This window comes from Anastrepha ludens, chromosome 3 (genome assembly GCF_028408465.1).
Source record: "Anastrepha ludens isolate Willacy chromosome 3, idAnaLude1.1, whole genome shotgun sequence".
NCBI lineage: Eukaryota > Metazoa > Arthropoda > Insecta > Diptera > Tephritidae > Anastrepha > Anastrepha ludens.
Window position 1 is genome coordinate 9,312,132 of NC_071499.1, and position 22,037 is coordinate 9,334,168.

The window sequence follows — 22,037 nt, forward strand, 5'->3', positions numbered from 1 at the left end:
AGAGGCAGTGGCAGTCTCCACCCCACTGAACATAATAGAGCATCCATTGCTTCACACTATCATGCCTTAGCCGAAAAAAGATGGAAGCAAGTAACTACATGTATTACAACAAAAAACACATTGCCGTCATAGAAAATCCAAAGGACGAATGACCTGCTAGGATGTTCTTGCCCAAACATTTCACGCATCACTGCAACCCTTGCAGGTCATTGGAAAGTAGGGGATCATGCAGCTAGACTCAATTTACCCTTCAATCCTATCTGCAGAAGCTGTCAAGCAGAAGGGGCGAAGGAAAGTCTTTTCCATTAATGTCCGGGCTAGCTAGGGCACGACTCCGCTCCTTTGGTTAACCTGTAAGCCTTTCCTACAGCAAATTAAGGAGATCTCAGACATCGAGATAAAGGATTTGCTGTTATACTTGGACCTCACTAAATGGATCTGACTTGGAAACAAAAAAACAAAAAAAAAAAAAACAAAAAAAAAAAAAACAACTACATCATCACACGAGATAGTGGTAGTAAAACGGTGCTGGTCACTAATTAGGAGTATTTCAGTGGAAATGTTCAACCACCTCAACGACAACAACAACAACCAATTACAAAACCGTCGCCTGCTGAACTAGAGCTGCGCTACGCGTGCCTGTTAGTTTGCTCCTCGCTACGCAAAGTCATCTTACTGAGTCCAAAACCGAATAGGCCATTACCTTCGTTTGCAAAATTTTAAAATTCCACAGCAGAAAAATGCCGCGTTCCACTTTACACTGAACACTTCGCCTGCTTTTAATTACCGAACTTTGTGAACCAATTAATTAAGTTTATAAGTTTTTGTGTTTCCTTAGGCTTAACTCCAACTAACTAAGTTTATTCGAATTTCTTGCAATTAAATATGTATTTTTGGCAATAAGATGCGCGGAAGGCGTTTAACAGCTAATGACCCAACGCATGTCATAATTTCCGTTGCAAGTCAAAACTTTACCATGCACTTAGCCAAGAAACTTAAGCAAATTTTTTCCTTAAGTCGACCGACCTGATTGCTGCTACTTTTGCTGCCAATTTGCGCGCAATGACCCGCGCTAAAAGGTAAGAAGAAGCTTTAGTCGTTTTAAAATTTCGCACTCACGTAATTAAGGGCGGAAGAGTGTCACAGCGATGGGAGGCCAACAATGCAAACAAAGGAAATAAAGTAATTAGTAACGCCAGTTCAGCTGTGTAAAAAAAAAAGTCATGGGCAAGCATGACAATTAGTGATCAAAGTAAATATAGATATATACACATATGCTACATGTAAGTAGGTAAAATATTTTATCATTGGAAGAAAGTGTGAATGGAAAATATGTAGAGTAAAATTCTTGCCTTACTTCGGATCTTTGCATGATCAATGCATTCCATTCTTGAAGCTCGTACTGGAGATGTTCCTATTTATTTGAGTTAACCTGTTCTGCGTAAATTAATTGTATATCCATTTGTCATATTTAGAAAAAAAATGTAAGACTTTTATAATGTACAACGTGGCGTATGATTAACATTACTGACATGAAATGTAGTCATGTGGAATAGGTGGTGGTGGTAGATTAGTAAACACTTCCATATTTTTGTTGAAGCTTTTGGTGACTAGAATGCGGAAAATTGCTGATTTTACCAATTGTCAGATACACGAAAGATGGTTTAGTTAGGTTACTCTCGTTGTCGACTGAGAGACACACTCAGGCTCATAGCCCATTGTGATGCCGGATGAGAAACTTGTCTTTATCTTTTCCAAAAAAAAAATATGAACTTTTAAAAAATTTCACAAGATTCCTGATTTAGGATCTTTAGAGCAGGACATTTTTCATTCACTGCAATTTTCTCAAAAAGAAGTAGCTTGCAAATCTGTGTACTCATCAGTCAACTTGGTCTCAAGTCGCGCTAGTTCATTGATCATGCAGTAGCTCTCAATATGGCAATAGACAGGAATCCATAAAATATTTGGGCGAGATTAGTCAGTCATCCCGTTAACAGATGCGTGGCATTTCATGTTTACCTTAAAGGAATTTATCGCCGCCTGACTATCAGTGAAAATGTAGATATCATCTCCAGATAGATTAGACTTTTTGGTCCCCGTCAAGATAGGTGCTGCATCATGGGTTGCTGACTCTATAATTCTTTATACAGCACATATCTGGGAGGCAAGCAGCACATTTATGGGAGGTCACCCAGCCATACGGGCACGGCGCGCTGCGTGTTGCTTGCGCGTGTAGAACGGTGTCTTATGATGTAATCTGCGTAATAGCGGGCAAGGAACACGGCCCATATCAGCAGAAAAAACAGCTGAAAGATTGCTGACAATAGGCCGGTGGCAGCAGTGGTGGGATGAGTCGTAAAGCAGACGTTGGACCTACAAACTCATACCACGTGTTGATGAGATGTTAATGAGAAAACATGGAGACACATTTCGCAGTTGCTCAGCGGACATGGCTGTGCTCAAGAATACCTGCATCGTTTTAAGCTGGCAGACAGCCCTTTCTGTCCAAACTGCCCGAATACTGACGAAAACGTAGAGCACGTCATTGCACATTTATTGCGACCGCTTCAGAGAGGAACGAGCTATCCCGGAGCAAGTCATCAACCATCCCACAGTACCCTCATACGAGATATGTGCGCCACCAGCGGTAAGTGTGAGGCAGCGCAAACGTTCGCAGGTAAGATCATGACGCGACTTCACCATATTGATTGGGAACGCAAAGCGTTTCAGCAACAGTTGCAGCAACAGAGAAAGCGGACAGTTTCTGATGAACCGAAAACAAGCACAAACGTTTGAGTGAAACACTCAATACAGTATCGTACAGAAGACAAGACGGTAGTGAGTTAAGATAACCCAATTGCAAGTTTTCCGATGTCTCCTTTACTTTGGAATCACCTATAAACACAGTGGGAGTAATTGGGACTATCGACGGTGTATAACCTTCATATGCCTGCAGGAGAGGAACCTGGGCGCAGGTACCTGTTGTGTCTTCGGACATAAACGCGGTTCTACCCAGAAGTTATACTTTTGTGGTCCGAAAGTAGAATTAGCCGAGGTGGAGGATTGTTATAGTATTAGTGGGAGCGTGCCTCACATACCATGGGTGTGATAGCACCTTTGAGATGTTTTTGACATTTTCATTTCAACCTTCTTCCAAAAAAAAAAGAAAAAAAAAACAAATCTCCACTATCCCTTCTCACTGTAGTGGTACGTCACGGCTTTTTGCCATCAATTCAGAACGGAAAACGAAACAGTAGTCAGCAAGCTGAAAGCTGAAGGAGATACGGTCCACTGGCTTCTATTGTTTCGGCACTCAGTCCCCGGAGATTCCAGCATACCTTCTATATACCTGTTACTATGGCGCGAAGAAAGATGAGACATCTCGACCGGATGCGGATAAAAGTACCTTCGCTCATCCCAACCCAGTTCTATCTTAGGTTTGTTAAGAGAACTGAGTGTGTATGAAGTCCTGTAATGAGTAGAGGGCGCAGGAGTGCTAACCTTATTTTCATTCATTCATTCTTTCAATGCTTACGATGGTGTGGTCGACATTGAAGCTTGTCAACTCTTTTAATGTTCAGACTCAAGATTTTGTATACGATTTTTGAGCCTTTTCATATTGTACTTACACTTTGGAAATTATTGACCGAAATTCTTCAACAAATTCTGACTCAAAGTTTGAGATTTACTTCAAAATTTATTGAATTTTTATTTTAATTTGCATAAAGTTGGAAACTTAGGTGTACTCGTATATGATTTTTGTAGGAAGTGAACTAAACTTCCAAAGAAAAATTATTAAAATTGAATTATAAATAAAAAAGTTGTCAAAACTTTGTCAAGGAGTCTACCAGCTGAAGCTGTTTAACGCAGTGTATAAAAACAGGCAAAAAGTAAGAGGAAGTCTTTCTTTAATCCAAGGTATGTTTGAAATGAATCGCTAGTTTGGTTGGTGTTTGGTGCCAGTCAAATCTTGAGATCGCAGAGATTGGATTAGTTGGGTTTCACTAAAGCTCAGAATTCTAGGAACAAAACTGGACTTATGGTGTAGAGTTAGAGAGAGATTGATGATATTACTTGACCGAGAAGGTTGATAATGAATTTTGCGAAACTTCTTTCGTCTTACTGAAATAGATTTAATTTTTTTTTCTAAGTTATCTTCTAAGGGGATTTTCTGGAGAAGTGCGTTGCTGAGGTCAGCAATGCCTGGGAGGGGCACTCGCCTAAGCTCATCCCTGCTTCAGAGATCCCTAGAAGACCCAGAGCCCGCATTTGGCTACCGAAGGTGAAGCTGGAGGTTCCGAAGATCCTGCACGGCCTCAAGCTTCAAAACCCTGAGGTTCCTATGGACGACTGGTCTATGATCAATTGGGGGGTCCTCAGAAAAACAGCTCCACTGCACTGCTGTTTATTTCTGAAAAGTCCCTGAAAGTACTCGAGGAAAAGCAGCACAAACTTCGTTTTGGCTTCAGGGTGGCCAAACATAAGATCTTCCCCACGGCTGGTGCTCCGGATGGCGACATGGACGGATTAGAGGAAGTAGCTAATCAGCGCGACGAACTATGGTCGTCTGTGACAGCCGCGGTACCCGAAGCGCGAAGAGCTCCATGAAATCTTCGGATCTTGGGAAGGCCATAAAACTGGCTAAGGTGAGCACCCTTTAACAAAGTAATGTTACGGGTAGCTCAGATTAACGCCACGCTTGTTTAGCCACCGATGACTTCTGTGTCATCCGAAACTAGTAAACTCCTGTAAGGAGGAGATCAAATCTCTTGGGTGTGCAGCTAGCATTTTTCCAATATGGGTTCCAGGACATAGGAACATAGAAGGAAATGAAATAGCTGATGAGCTTGCCAGGAAGGAGGTTGAATTGACCTCAGAGACCTCCTACCCGGGCATCGGCATCCCCCTGACAGTTGTTAAAGGGGAACTGCAAAAACTATTTTTCAGGAAAGCGCTGGAAAATGGAGCTCCGTTTCTTCATGTAGTATTTCGAAAACCCTTTGGCCCCAGTATAAAAGGCGCAGAAAGCAGAAAATCTTGTGGACTTTACGGTCATCGGACGATCGGTACACACACAAAAAAGCTAGGGTTACCATTTAATCCCCATTGTAGAAGCTGTGGAAGTCTGATGGAAGTATCATAATGATATCAAAAAGGCGCTTCAGTGCTATTGAGGAGTGCCAGACTGGCAATTTCATCATGTCACAGTTTTAAGTATAATGCCAATGCATATAGTCCTTATTTTAAATTAAATTAAGGGGGAGCCTGCTTTAGAGGCTTCAATTTTTTCGTGGTTTTTTTTGGGAAGGAAAGAAATATTCGATTGAAACGAAACTCTCGGGTTTTATTGTTATATATTTCAACAGTCTTCTCAAATTTTTTCATTAAAATATATGTCATATTATGCCTGGTATAAGCATTTTGCCGAGGCGCCTCGATTGTGCATGTGTCGTGCGGCGTGAAAGATGCAGGTCGCAATTTTCATCTGAAACCAAAAATCCAAAAACACATTCATTTTAGTATAGTATAACTTCTAGTTAAACCAAGAAAATTAAACAAAAAGTGAGAAATTCAACAATTAAAAAAAAAGTAATAATTTTTTTGGAAAAACAAATTCACTTTAGATTGTTTAAAAAGTGGGTTAATCATAACTTTCTTAAGGTTTCTTAGGTTCAACTAGAAGAGAATTTAATTCCAAATAAAATCAATGTTTTTTGAAGCCTCTAAAGCAGGCTTCCTCCCCCTTAATTTTTTTCTTAAAAAATAAACAGACTTGTGTTAACTGTTATAAAAAATTTTTTTTGTATTCATTGCGCATTTCAAATTACCTTATATTTCATCACTGTTACTAATTATTCAACGCTACAAGCAAAAATAATTTTTCTGATACTCTCATTTAAAGTTACCCACTGGCTTTTGGCTGATTTTTTTCTAAAGAGGTGTTTACTGAAGTGTTTACATGTGGCTACAATTTGCGCAAATTTTATTTTACTAAGCCATGCACGACTGACTGATAGACTGCATACTTGCACACAGATACGTTGTTGAAAGTAAATACAGTGAAGAGTAGCAAACTAGTTTTAATCTGCAATTGTAAGCCAGTGAACTTAGGGCAGGCAATCAAAACAGGAAACTACGTGACTGCTGTAGGTTGTAAACATAGAACTTGAACATTCAGTGACCTCCAGGGCAGCCTTACTTTATTGCAGCCACTGAAGTAACAATGTAATATTATGTAGTGTTTAGGCGAAACAGAACAACTGTGAGAAGAGAAGCATAAAAGAGAAGATGAGAAAAAAAGTGAGAAGCATTTATCTTTACCTCGAATGGCGGCAAAGTTTGCCGCTCAACTATTTACGCCAAGGGAATAATGAAATATGTCGATGCACAAACCGGATAATAGTGGGGTAAATTTATGTTATGGACTCAGGTTTATACAAAAACAACTCTGCTGAAGGTAAATAGGCTGATTGAGTATAGTCAATGGCGGCACCTTCAGGTTAGATACTGGGCTTGGTTATAGATATTCCAGTGGAAATGCCACAATTTTTATCGTGCTGGAAGTAGTAGTAGTAGTGGGGAGAGACGGATATCAAAGTTGACAATTATAATATATAGAATCTGTCAAACGAGATTTGTCTTGACTGTAGGTTATGCGATCCTCCTCTCCAGTGAGTTCCACCAGACAATGACTCCATATAACAAGATTGGCTTTATTATGGTATTATAGAGCCAAAATACAACTCTAGGCGAGAGGCCCCATCTTTTGCCAATAGCGTCATTGCACCCATACAAGGCGATTGTTGCCTTCTTTACTCTCTCCTCAATTTTGGGCTTCCACGTTAACTTACTGTCAAGGATTAGACCTAGGTACTTCACCTTGTCAGAAAGCACCAGCGGAGTGCCCCCCATCGAGGGGAGTTGAGTTCTGGGTATTTTATATTTCCAGCCGCAGAGTGGTGCCAATCAAACAACAACGTTCCCCCACTCTGCCACGACCGTTCTGTCGCTAAGCATTCTGTAGATAAACCTGGAAAGGTCGGCTCCAACCCACAGCCTACCCAGAGCTTTAGTGATTGCCTCCGGGAAAACGTTATTAAAAGCCCCCTCAATGTCGAGGAAGGCGCCAACTGTGAGTTCTTTCTGATATAGGGATTCCTCAATATCTTTAATAATTGTGTGCAGAGCAGATTCCACTGACCTGCCTTTACAGTAAGCATGTTGGGTATGCGACAAATGCCCCCGAGCAATTTCGCTTCTTCAATCAGCCTCTCAAGGGTTTTCAGCAAGAAAGATGAGAGACTGATTGGCCTAAAATCCTTAGGGGAGACATGTGAGCTCTTGCTAGTCTTGGGTATGAACACAACCCTCACAGCCCTTCAAGATCCCGGTATATAGCCCCTGACTATGCAGCTCGCATAGCATAGCTCAGCCAGAGGCATGACACCTTCGCAGATTTCTGCAGTTGGGCAGGTATGATGCCATCAGGACCAGGCGACTTGAAGGGCCCGCAGGAGCGAATAGCCCAGGCCAAGCGGTGCTCATCCAGCAGCCAGCCCCGGTTCTGAAGACAGATTGGTGTACTTCCCAAGCTGGTGCTGCTAGATACCGTATTCGTTGGAAAATGAGCGTCGCCGCTCATCGCCCAACGACCCGATTCATCCCTCAGGTATCCCAAGGGAGCCGAGCTCTTCGTGAGTATTCGTCTAAATCTTGAAGACTCATGACAGCCTTCCACGCTTTCCCAGAAGTTCCTCAAAGAGTCCCTCTTGGCCTTCCTTATATCGGACTTATAGATTCTAAGCCCTACTTTATACAGCTCCCATCCTGAGAGAGACTTAATTCTTTTAGCCCTATTAAAGAGGCGTCTGCACGAGGCCCTAAGCTCAGAAAGCTCTGCTGTCCACCAAAGCGCTGTCAGCCTTATTACAAGCTGAAGTGAAGATCTCCACCAGATCATCGATCGCTTCCTCCGAGAGATCTAAATTCTCCCTGGGTGCTTCGGAGAAGAGAACCGAACTCTATCATTTTGCGATGAAACCATCTCCAGGGTCCCCTGTTTACCCAGCTCATCAACTCAGCAGTGCCCCTCTGTGCCGCTGTGACCGGGAATCCAAATGAACCTAATATCGAAGTATTCCGAAGCAATCGAGAGAGCAGTCAGGCATTCCCCGACTAATTTTCAACGCACAAAAAACAAGCCCAAGGCACTAATTGCCGCTTGCTTGTCAGAGTAGAGTCTTTTAGAGTCATTACAGAAGCAAGCAACCAGTCCACTGCTTCCTTAATTGCGGTTACCTGCGCTGGGAAAACATTACAGTGGTCCGGAAGCCTAAATTTGGGTTTGATAGAGAGCTCCTCGCTGACTACTCTCCTACCAACTCTTCCGTCCAACCTCGAGCCATCCGTAAACATATTTGCCATGCTCTGCCTACATATCTTACACACCGCCCGCTCCTCACTTGAGGAAATATGAATGGAAAAAGTAGCGCTCGGTCCTAGCGAAGGTGCACAATGTTCCAGCACCATGGGGATGAACTCAAAGTTGTTTAAGAATGTTAGAGTATCCGCAGCTTAAGTCGAGCTTATGGCCCGAATGCCTCAATCTGTTTGTGGTGTGTGCAGCAGCAGATTGTCCCGCAATGTCCACGGGTAGCACATTCTGCTTACACCTATACTTGTACTTGTATGAGTACTTGGCTGAGTACTTGTACTTGTACTTGTATGAGTATTTGTATTTGTACTTGTACTTGTACTCGTTGTTGTACTTGTATTTGCACTTGTACTTGTACTTGGACTTGGACTTGGACTTGGACTTGGGCTTGGACTTGTACTTGTACGTGTACTTGGACTTGTACTTGTACTTGTACTTGTACTTGTACTTGTACTTGCACTTGTACTTGTACTTGTACTTGTACTTGGTCTTGTACTTGTACTTGCACTTGTACTTGTACTTGTACTTGTACTTGGTCTTGGTCTTGTACTTGTACTTGTACTTGTACTTGTACTTGCACTTGTACTTGTACTTGTACTTGTACTTGGTCTTGGTCTTGTACTTGTACTTGTTGGTGTACTTGTACTTGTACTTGCATTTGTACTTGTACTTGTACTTGGACTTGGACTTGGACTTGGACTTGTACTTGTACTTGTACTTGTACTTGTACTTGTATTTGTACTTGTATTTGTACTTGTACGAGTACTTGTACTTGTACTTGTACTTGTACTTGTATTTGTACTTGTACTTGTACTTGTACGTGTACTTGGACTTGTACTTGTACTTGTACTTGTACTTGTACTTGTACTTGCACTTGCACTTGTACTTGTACTTGTACTTGTACTTGTACTTGCAATTGTACTTGTACTTGTACTTGTATTTGTACTTGTATGAGTACTTGTACTTGTACTTGTAGTTTAAAAAAATATTCTACTTTCGTTTTTAAATAATCTAAGTGCATTGGAAATTCATGTATAGGTGAAGCATAAAGAGCCCCTGCACAAAATTAATTCCAGTAGCATTCTCTTCTTATAAACACAAAAAAAAAAAATGTTGTACGTCAAGCCTAAGAGTATTAAAAACTTAATTAAAAATGTAATTAGCTCAACTAGTGGAAGTGAGTGCCTGCGCTTTCCATTCCATTCAAGAGTATTATGACATACGTATCCAAGCTCCACTAAAAGCGGATGTGACATACATTCAGGCGCATGCCAAAATATTCGCAAAAACAAACGAAAATATACTTCTATAAAAGAAATAAAATAAAGCGAGCACAAATACTAGAAAATATACAAGATAGGCTGCAGTGGAGCTGCTCACCAGCGCCAGATGATGTCAAATATGCACAGCGACTTTACGCAAAAAAGTATGCTACGAAAGTGGTGTGCCGCAACCGCAGCACCACCATCGCCATCAAAACAGCTGCAGCTGACACATTTTCCTGTTTCCTGCTACGCATTTTAGTTGATTTTTGTTGAGTTGCCGAGTTTTGCCTGCACGAATTTGAACCGCTTGGCTCCATTATGTTATTTATTTACAACAAAGCGGCAGAAATGGCGTTGAAAAGCAATTATGTGAGACCGGTTCTTTGCATGAAATTAAATCTATTGGTTTTTGAAAGTGCTACAAGTTATAGAAGAATTCGAGTTTTTACGTTTTGTATAGAAAATTAAAATAGAGTTTTTTTTATTAATTAAAAGAAAATAATAACTAATTAAAAAATAGCAAATAGTGCGAGTGGAGTCTTAGTCAGAGCCATATAAGGTACATAATTGAAATCCAAGAGGGATAAAGTAGTAATTAAAGATTAATAAATGTCTGGTAAAAAAATGGATAGTAAAAATATGTGTGAATTGCACCGTTAATGTTTGTGGAGTTAACTAATATTTGGGCTATAATAAATATTATAAGCCCATACAAGGCAGCTCGAAGCGAATCGAATTGGTCAAACGAATTCTAAGTGAAGGCGTTCACGCTTCTATTAGTCAAACTGCCTGTACATCCATTATAGCATATAATTATTTCAATCAATTATACTCCTTCATATACACTTATTGTGTCTCTTATTCGATTTCTCCACCGATGTGAATATTCCTCATACTCGGCCGCTTCTCTTCACTTAAATATATACGAGTACTTTACTAATTTTGTGCCTACTACTAATATCCATACATAAATACACGCATGAATAGAAAATAAAATACAATGTGTGCTCATATCAGCAAAGGCCGTTATACTCACACCCTATTCGAATGCACTCATACATGCCAACATTTCCGCCCGTGCGTATGATGAACATCCAAGCTATCCCCACGGCATTCATAATCCCCCTATCTGTCCGTATCCAAGTGGCATTTCATTTGGCTTACGGTGATGGTCTTTTCGAGCGTTGGTCATTTATTAGTTTATGTCGCCTCTTGGTCTGGTCCGGTCGGTCAATCCATAGCTGCAAAGGCTTCTTGCTAAATTTGTCTGCCGTTGTGTACTCGTGCCCTCAGGCGTCTACGTATTGGAATGGACATAGATTTACTCTCATGAATTCCCTTATGACCTAACTGAGATTTGTTTTGGTCAGGCTTTTCATCCGTGATTTTACCGTTATTTGAATGGGGTGAAAGTGTCAGTGTTTATATTGTTTTTATGTTTATTTGTGTTTTGTATTAAAATGAAGAGCGTATTTAAGGGACAAAGCAATAAAATGGCGTAAGTCAGCGTTAAATTAATGCTATTACATGTGAGTGTGTATGTGCGCACACACATAAATATATTCTTTGTAAATGATAGCTTGTTGCGTAGCTAAAATGTCACTTGAATATTTCATTTTTGTAGATGCCCTCAAGCAAGAAAATATGCCCGCACACACGCTCTACTCGGACTTCTTTCTAATCTTCGATTAAATCTTTGGCATTTCACATATACACAGAAGTATGCATGTATTGGAATTGACAAAAAAGCTTTGCCTGCAATTTGATGAAAGGAAGTTACTAAGAGAAGAAGAGAAAGTTTGTAAAAAAAGAGAACAACAACAACCCTTATTTGTTAACAAACAGCTTCACAATTTATCACACCGCATTTCAGTTCAGTTCACTGTGTCACTAATTGGGGACTCACTTTTAATGTGGTGTTGGCTTAAACGACTAGGTTAAGTATGGAAAAGTTCAAAAGTAAACTTCCCGTGGTTGCAAGAAAAAGGAACGGGCGACACATTTCATTCAAAGCCACTCACTAATTCAAGTTTTCAAATTTTTACTCATACACAGCCAGTTTTCATTAATGAATAAGTATCCTACAAGACAGTGCTGAGCACTTTCGACAAAAATTCCAACACATTTACAAGTATTTTATTAGTCTCTAATACATGCGCAGTATCAGAATGGCATATACGACATTTTTTAATGGGGAAATCAAATATTTCATTTCATATTATTTGCCCCTGTTCGGTGTGAATTCTATCTCTCTTTTACCAATAGCAATTTCATTTAGGTGAAAAATATATCTACTGTACATTAAACGCCAAGACAGCTCATTTATATGCCTATAATGTGGCTGTTCTGAAAAAAGTTCTAGTGTGAAATTTGGCTGTTGTTGTTGTAGGGTCGCCATGGCCGAATGAGTAGATGCTTGGCTAAGACTTGAAAATTCGTGAGTTCTGATCTCCGTAAAATATAAATTTTATAATTTCTCTAAATAAAACATTTTAACGAAACTCCTCATTCTGATTACTTTTTAACGAAAAAGGGAGTTATTGAGGAGTTTGTGCTGATTACTTTTTGATGGCGAAAATGAGCAGTTTAGAGCATAGCAGATATATTTTTCAGTAATAAGAAATTTCTGTTGGTAAAAGAGAGATAGTATATCACACCGACAAGGGGAAACTATCAGATCTTTCCCATGGCTAGAACAAAAATGTGTAGTTGGATGAGGATAGTGATGATGATAATATGAGTGCTTATATGATAGTCAGCTGTCTTGTAGGGTAAAAGTGACAAACTCATTTACAGAAAATATTTGGTAACAGCATTGGCAGTATGTAGAAAAACAACTAAAGGGTGGTTAAGTTTCAAGGGCCGGTGTTAATTTTGAATAAAATACAATTTTTTTAGGAAATTATTGTCATTTCTCTTTATTATGATATTATTGGCATGGCTCAATAACGTGTGGAACAAAATATCGGTCATATGGCCGTCGCGGCCTCGGCGGCACACCTCCATCCGATGGTCCAAATTTTCGATGACGCTGAGGCATAATTGACGTTCTATGTCGTTAATGTGCCGAATTATCTCATCGTTTAACACTTGAATTGTTGCTAGCTTATCGACGTACACCTTTTCTTTCAAATAACCCCGAAGAAAGAAGTCCAACGGTGTCAAATCACATGATCTTGGTGGCCAATTGGCATCGCCGCGACGTGAGATTATTCGGCCATCAAATTTTTCGCGCAAAAGAGCCATTGTTTCGTTAGCTTTGTGACAAGTGGCACCGTCCTGTTGAAACCACATAACGTCCACATCCATATCTTCCAATTCGGGCCATAAAAAGTTCGTTATCATCTCACGATAGCGAACACTATTCACAGTAACTGCCTGACCGGCCTCATTTTGGAGAATAAACGGCCCAATGATACCGCCGGCCCATAAACCGCACCAAACAATCATTCTCTTTTTAGTTCGTCACTTGTGACTCGTGGAATTTCTTCAAACTCTTGGAGCACGGATGTAGACAGGCTTTCGGATGTTGCCTCATGAGGTGTGAAAATATCAGCTAGATAATCTGCATATAGTTCTGCTTTCTGGGAATTGTTATCAGCCCATTTTCCTTCTTTTATCTTGAGAGCAGGACAGTGCATTTGTGGCCTTTTTAATTACTTTGTGCATTTCCATAAAGAGTAATCCACACGACGATCGTTGGACAATGAATGCAAGTAACCAGAAAAACCATAATTTTTAGATTTCTTTATTTGCCGACTAAGGTCTTTGGTCATTTTGTTTAGCCTAGTTTTATCTATTGGTGCTTGTGTTTGATGCCACTTACTACGAAGTTTTCTCTTTAGTGAAATAAGATCTCTGATGTCCTTTGGGTATTGAGTAATGACTGCGGTTTTTTTAATAGTTGGAGTACTTTTCCCAGCGGCAAGTTGCACGTTGGACGTAAAATTTTGAACTTCACTATCTAATTGTTCCTCATTAACTATTTTTACTGCATTATTTTTGCAATTTTGTAGAATTTTCTTGAAGTAATGCCTATCTGTGAATCGGTTACTCAATTTGTCCACACGTTCTTTAAAAATGATATGCTCGCTGAGAGACAAAAATATTGGTGAGTGATCCGAGTTTAGATAATCACTACCTTCAATTTCTAGAAAGTTTCGAGATATATTTGTTAACTATGAAGAAATCGATTAGGTCAGGCATTTTTTTGGAATCAGTTGGCCAGTACATTGGTTTGCATGTTGTGACCGCATCACATCCAGCAAGTTGCATTGTTTTATGTAATTCTCTTCCTTTCGTTGTCTTCTGGTCCTGCGTTTGCCTTTATCTTCCTGCCTACTGAACTCAATACTTGAACAATGCCAAGTTTGCCGCCGTTTTTATTCTAATTTATAACAGATTGCACGTCCATAGGTAAAAACTGGTATTCTGTTGATATCCGTCTTTAATTGCATTCTGCATTTATTTATAAAAATAAAAAGCAAACTGGCCGCTTTTTCGCTTTTTTCTCTTTTTTCACTTTTTTCGCTGTTTTTTTTAGTTTTTCTATGCCCGGTATCAAAATTAATATCAAATATGTTCCACACTTCAGTACTAATGCCTATTCCTATCAACATATTTATAAATTCCCCTTCGCTAAAATTTTGCTGTTATAAGATGACACAAAAAAAAAAAAAAAGAAATATATATTTACATTTATGTATGTCTGATTTTGCACTTTTTGTGGTTTCTTGGCAATTGGCTACCTTTCAAGGAATATTGAATTGACATATACTGCAGTAATACATTAAAATGAGGCGTTGCGTACGGAGAAAAAATTCAACGTATCTGTCGCAATGCTGTGCTCGTAAATCAAGGTGTCTTGATTAGTGTAATGCTTAAGGGAAAATATGATTGCTTTGCCAAGAAAATGCTTGCATTTTTTATTGTTTTTTAAATAACTCTGTAGTCTGCTGCGAAAATACATGATAATAAGTGCAATAAGAATGATTTTATTTGTTTGCATAATGTCAATAGTTATGCTTAAAGCAATTAAGTAACAGCAATTTTAATGCGATACTAGAAAATCCATATAGATAAAAAGGAGAACGATTTATATGAATACTTAGGCAAAATTGAACTTTTTGTTTCTAAAATCAACAAACTTATGCAGAGCACTTGCTTAAGTAACATTCGGCTGTTAATGTTAACCCGCTGAATATTTTCAGTAATTTTAACAGCACAAACTAAATGACTACGTTACATGCGTACATAAGCTTACATAAGCATGTAAAACATATTGAATTGACCGTGAAAATAATACGGAAGAAAATTCGCTAGGAAAACACAAATAAAGGCCAAGCAAATGACTGTTAAAAATTAACAGAAAGATTTACAGTACAAACTCAGTAAGAGTATTGAGAGCCAATAACATTTTGGCACTTGTGCATATGCAATGAATGCTGAAATATAAACGCGCTCATACCAGAGAATGTGATTAGCATTCTCTGCTCATGCAATCCACTCACTGCTGTTAGTCTTATTTTTCAATTATATGTTTCACTACCTGCCAAGCGAACTATGCAAATGAAATGCATACATACTGTTAATGCTACAGGCTGGTGTTAATACTTCTAACAGCCATCTGTATTAGAAATAGCCTCCCAATGGAGTGGAGCTCTCAGTCATTTCCATTTTCAGTGTGCATCTGATAGCATAAAAAAATGAAAATATCTGGTAGCACCTCATCTCTCACAACTGGCCAAATGCTATGGCATACGAAGTATTCGTTTGCCGAAGTGAATGAGTTCGCAACTTGAATCATTCGCCACGGCAGAGTCAATCGGTGGCTGTTGAAGTGCACTGTTGTTTAATTTGGCATTTTTAGAGCGCTCGTCGCCGTGATACGTACGTGGCGCGGACAATCAAAGTGAGCTGTGTTCTCTCGCATACAACTTTTGGCTTGGCCAATTTGTGAAATCTGCGTAAAAAAATAAAGACGTAAGCGTTTTAATTTATTTATTTACTAAGTGTTCTATACATCAGCGTTGAGTGTGTGTGTGTGTAGAAGTCTAAAATAATAAATATAAAAAATATGTAAATAAAAATCAAATTCAAATACACGTTTCATGAGATATTTTTCATTGAATTATGAAACTGTCAAGGAGGCAGCACAACGAAAATACGCAAAGTGTAGTGCAAAAATACTTGGAATTCAAGAAAATAAGTGATAATAAATTCATTTCTTTTGAAGTGTATTTTTATTATATTCTCTTAATGACGAATGTGGAGAAAAGGCTCGAAAAAACAAATGTGTGTGGGCATGAAACCTTAAATAAAATTCAGTGGATTCGAAATTTTAAACTGCGGCATATAAAGTACTGGCACATAAATATATGTATATATATATGTAATCTATTTTTTGAATCGAATTTAAGCATTGGAACCGAGCGGCATTTACTGAAGCTTCGCAAATAATTATATCGCCGCTGTTGAATATTTTTCGTTGTTTGATTGTTGATTCCTGTTTGTGCTGAAAGTGCAGCACTATTATTGTACGACGACGTCACTTATTGTTGTAGTTGATTGAGCTTTGTATTTTTTATTTTATTTTTTCATTGTTTTTTTTTTGTTTTTTTTTTGTTATGTTTATTGCTTGTATAAGCTGCCGTTGTCTACCTTTATTGGCTTCAATTACCATTCGCGCCGCAACTCTCACATTCTCACATTCAACTGGCGTTAAGTGGCGGTGGGTGGTGTTCGGTATGAGAAAAACTACAGGGTGACATATTTACATATTTATGCGCGATTACTTATATAAAAGCAAAGCATGAATTTATGAATTTGGATGTTGAAAAGCGCAAAAACAGAATTTCATGCAAAAAATAAAATACAAATTTTCTCTAACGAACTTTTGAAGTATTGTGGCAATTTCGGAAAATTAGTAGTAACAGTTACTGATTGTTTGTGTAAATTTTATGTTTTTTTTTTAATTCAAAATTTTTAGTAGGATTGACAGCTACTCAAGCCCAGTGTGTGTCGTAAATTAAAAAATACATAAAAATCAGAGCTCGTGAACCTCTAAAAGCTAAAGTCGTGTCTCTTTTCATTCAACTACTCAACTTTAATAAAATAATCAAATAACTTTAAATTAAATATAATTCTTCTTAATATTCTCTCAATAACAGAAATCGCAATTTTTGTGAGCTTCGCTGTTGAAAGCCGTATATAAAGTAAAAAATTGTAACAAACTTCTATCGCAATTTCGTGCATACTTTTCCAGGGTGAGTAATAGTTTTTAGTATACACTCAATACCAAACAGGAAAAATGTTTTAAATAAAAAAAATAAAATAAATAAATAAATAAAAAAAAAATGAAAAACGAAAAAAATAAATAAATAAATAAATAAATAAATAAGAAAAATAAAACAAGTAAATGAAAAAAAAATTATTTAATAAATATAAATAAATAAAGGAATATATAAAAAACGAAAAAAACAAAAAAATTAATAAGAAAAATAAAAAAAGTAAATAAAAAATAAATAAATTTAATAAATATAAATAAATAAATAAAGGAATATATAAAAAACGAAAAAAAAATAAATAAATAAGAAAAATAAAAAAAGTAAATAAAAAAAAATAAATTTAATAAATATAAATAAATAAAAGTAAAAAATATAAAAAAATAAAATTAAAAAAATAAATAAAAAAATATAAAAAGTGAAATTAAAGAAATTAAATTAAAACTTATTACAAATAAAAACAACCAGTGTATTATCGCCGCCGCAGTAAAAACTTCCAATTCTTCTTTTCGGTCCAAATAACTAACAATTTTTTTTTTATTATTTATTATTATTTTTTGAAATTTATTATTATTATTATTTATTTATTTATTATTATTATTATTTATTGTTGTTATTATTTATTTATTATTATAATTTTTTTTTAATTGAAACGTAACAAAAGACAGCTTAAATTCAAAACTTTCCCCAAAGGAGTTAGCAGCTTTTAGTGTGGCGGCGACGTTGTATTTTGTATTAAATATTTTTAGATTTTTTTATATTTGTCATTTATAAGTATTTGTATATTTGCCTTTTTGCACACTTTTTGAAGTGATCAAAAAGGCTAACTAAGTACATTTTACGAATTTTATTTAGGATGGTGGCCACAGCGGTTTCGATGGCTTTGTTTGCTTTATGATTTTTTCTCTTCAGCGCCGAATGACATTTCATTAATAAAAATATTAGTTACAGGGAAAAGAAATTCATTTTTTTTGCGCAAACGATTTAAAACTGTTTCGTGGACGAAGCTGCGACTACTAGCGTGCCGGTCAACTTGGATTATTTAATGATTTTGTTTTAGTATGGAATGTCACCTTGACAACCAGAATAAACTTTAAATTGTTTGATCGATACTTTACAAAATAGCGATCACTACAGCCATCTACCGCGAAAATAATGGTTTTCGTTTCTCTCAAGCTAATATAATAGCGAAGGTCAGAAGGTCAACTTTGCAATGAAATAATTTCTTCCAGCTTTGGTGGCACAAACCTTCAAATGAGTTTGCGGAGACCTAAGAACTTAATCAAAATATAATACAGGTTTATTTGAGAAATACTCAAGTCCAATTCAGTAACAGATTATTTGAAAAATTGTACCGAAAATTTGTAATCCAAGAATCTGTTCCGTAACTTTTCTATGATCTATAGGGAGATTTCAATGTGGTAAATTATAATGCGCCAGTTTCATGTTAAGGTATATAAAGCGTTTTTCAGTAAGAGCGCTTCAACTTTTTGTTTGAATAAAACACAAACGGTTTGACTTTTTTAACTATTTTTTTTTTATTATCGAGTTTGAACATATACATTTAAGTATGAAATTCGATTTCTTTTGCATGACCACCGCGTGCACGTTTTACGAAGTCCAATCGTAGAACCCAATTTTCGACCACTCTTTTGCATAAATCGGCCGAAATTCCAGCAATTTGCGTTCAATATTGGCTCTGAGCTCACAAATCGTCGCCGGCTTGTTACTGTAGACCAATGACTTCACATAACCCCAAAGAAAATAGTCTAGAGGCGTCAAATCACACGAGCGCGGCGGCCATTCGACCGGCCCATTTCTGGAAATAATGCGCTCATCGAACTTACTCTTCAACAAATCAATTGTAGCGTGTGCTGTGTGGCTTGTGGCCCCGTCCTGTTGAAACCACATGTCGTCTAAGTCCATACCATTCAATTGCGGCCAAAAATAATCGTTTATCAAATCAAACGGCTTCAGATCTTGTGTCAGCTTGATCTTGTACGGATGTAGGCCAAGATCTTTTCGCAAAATTCGCCACAATGACGACACAGAAAGGCCCAATTGTTGAGAACGTCGTGTGGGCGACACATTTGCGTCTTCTTGAACTGAAGCCCTGGCGGCAGCAATATTTTCAACACTTCGTGCACTTCTTGCTCTCACTGGCACCGGAACATTATGTAGCGAAAACGTAGATACAAATTTTTTCACTAGACGGTCGATTGTCGAACGGGATGGATTGTTAAATCGACCGTAAAATGGCCGTAATGCTTTTAAAGTAGCAGCAAGAGAACGATTATTTTCATAAAAAATTTGCACGATTTGCAATCGTTGCTCAAGTGTGTAGCGTTCCATGGTGAAATGTATACTAATGAAGTTTAAAAATTACAAGCGAAAAATAAAAAATATTGCGTCGTTCGCCCTCCCTATCGAAAAAAAGTTGAAGCGCACCTATTGAAAAACCCTTTACATATTTTCCATTGTTGTATTCTATAAGACCATAATAATAAAGAAGAAGACGAAGGTGCATCTATCAGAAAACTATTCTTCTTCCTCTTCGTGATTGGCGCAATAACCGCTTAAGCGATGTTTGGCCGAGTTTAACAAAGCTCGCCAGTCGTTTATTTCTCGTGTTAACCGGCGCCAGTTGCACACATCAAATGAAGTTAACTTCTTCTCCACATGATCTTTCCAACGGGGAGGAGGTCTTCTTCTTCCTTTGCTGCCACCAGCTGGTACCCCATCGAATACTTTCAAAGCCGGACCGTTTGTATACATTTGGGTGACATGACCGCTGGATCTTTATTCGCTGCGCTATGTCTATGTCGTCGTAAAGCTCACACAGCTCATTGTTCTATCGCCTGCGATACTCACCAGCGCCCACGTGCAAAGGCCCAAAAGACTTTTGCGGAATATTTCTCTCAAACACTCCAAGGGGCGATTCATCGGATGTTGTCATGGTTCAAGTCAAAAAAGTATTAGAAATTGTAAATTGAATTTGTTTTACTTGAGACATAAACTTCAAACCTTGCAACATTTCCAGCCTAGAAAAAGAGCTGTCCAAATTTATATGAAAAATACTTATAGCCAAATCGCCCCGAAATGCCTCTTGCAACTTTCGGCCTTCTTCTTATGTGTTCACTTAAGGTAACAGAAAAAGTCAAAGAAAACAGTTTATCAATTTTAATGCTTAATATTCTGTATGTTGCACGCAATCATATTCGGCTACCAGAGCTGCCCTCTATAGGAAACGCAGTGGAAAATCCTCTTTATATCTTTCAATCATTTTACACTTGAAAATTATTTAAGTAGCGAAAACACAGCTTTCAAATTAAGCAGTACAATTTTTTTGTTTGTGCTTGTGAACTCATTACTTAAATTATTGAAATTACACTGTACAACAAAATCCATTTTTTTCAAAATTTCAATATCTTAATATTTCGCAAACAGAATATGGTAAATGGGCTGTAGGAGTAATATTTCTTTCACTTAACTTTCGAAGTCTACAACTCGGTTTTTCAAGGAACCCGCAATTGGTAAACAGCATGGGAAATCATAACATCTTTACATCTGAGGTAAAAAAATATGTTCAAACTTTCTTTGCGGAGCACTGTTTAATGTTATATGAAACACGTGAGGATAATGTTTGTGGAACATATTAATTAATTAATTTCCTCATATGAAATATAATTACAAATAATTACTTTATAGGGTTTAAAGTACGCTCACATATGCAGTGATTCGCAATAAATCCACAAAAATTAGATTACTACCCGTTCACATATGGAAGATTAGCCGAAAAATTGACAGTCAGCTGCCAATACTATTTTGAAAGGTTTTCCCTCATAGAAATTCGTTTGGTGGAATATTTTAGTATTTATGGTTTGTGTATTAATTATTATGAGCGATATGAAGAAAGGACAAAGAGAAGCAAATGTTAATTTAATTGCAAAAGTTGCTGCTAGTAACAGCCAGTTGGAGTAAATCCGTAAACGACGTCTACTGTGGTTGAAAAAAATGATGGCAAAATATTTCGCATGCCTATATTCGGCATTCACATTTTATAATAAGCAATAATACGCCAAAGCGTCTATGGACTCACGCTTTTTTCTGTAATATGAATACATGGGCCATATGAATCGTACGTTAAGAAAAGGAATATTTTTTGGGACATTCGACAGTAAGTAAGGGCGACTCGAGCCTCCAATGCCCAACATAAACATTTTAAACGCGTTTTTCTCGAAACTATGTTTTCGAAGTCAGTGATTAGCGTAATTCAGAGACCACTTAATGAAGGTTTGAATGAAATTTATGCAATCTACTGAAAGCGTGAAAACCTAATGCTCGCTCGAACTATGTTTTTTTGTAAAATGAACTCTACTTTTATAAAAGTCCATAGAGAATCGAATCCTTGATCTTCTTTTGCTTGCGACTTGATTTTTAAGTTGTTGAATTCAACTCTTTTTTTTTTAATTTTTAATTCATATTTTATGCAAACCTTTTATTCATTATGTAAATTGAATTAAAATTATTTTGCTGTATTTATTTGAAAAACTCTCATAGCTGTTAATGTATTTTCAAAAGCAGCTTTCACGTTGCTATAGTTACAAAATCGCCATCAAAGCCTACTTTTTTCCGAACAATTTTTCGGGTTGTGTTGCATCTTTCAACTGAGAAAAGTTGTATAAGGATTGTGCGCATGTTGTTGGTAGTTGATTGTGGGGTGTCAACTAATATATTAACTTACACAAATAACGAAAAAATAATTGCACACGAAATATTTAGTAAATATTGTGAAAAAGAAAACTGGATCATTTTGTCTGGGCGCCACTGTATACATCTTCTTCTTCTTCTTAATTGGCGCTATAACCGCTTACGCGATTTTGGCCGAGTTTAACAAAACGCGCCAGTCGTTTCTTTCTCGTGCTAACCGGCGCCAGTTGGACACACCAAGTGAAGCCAAGTCCTTCTCCACCTGATCTTTCCAACGCAGAGGAGGCCGCCCTCTTCCTCTGCTACCACCAGCTGGTACCGCATCGAATACTTTCAAAGCCGGAG

At 37.6% G+C, this 22,037-nt stretch overlaps 1 protein-coding gene across 2 annotated transcripts in view; it reads left to right on the forward strand.

Moving 5' to 3' along the window:
- The first annotated feature begins 15,507 nt into the window (after window positions 1–15,507).
- The window catches only part of LOC128856989 (uncharacterized), a 165,941-nt gene continuing 159,411 nt past the window's right edge, over window positions 15,508–22,037 (forward strand). The window contains exons 1-2 of one of the 2 annotated variants that reach the window (XM_054092470.1): window positions 15,508–15,681; window positions 16,869–16,964. The gene's annotated coding sequence lies outside the window, so the exon portion shown is untranslated. The remainder of the gene's footprint in view (window positions 15,682–16,868; window positions 16,965–22,037) is intronic. The other variant, XM_054092471.1, reaches the window with a different exon arrangement.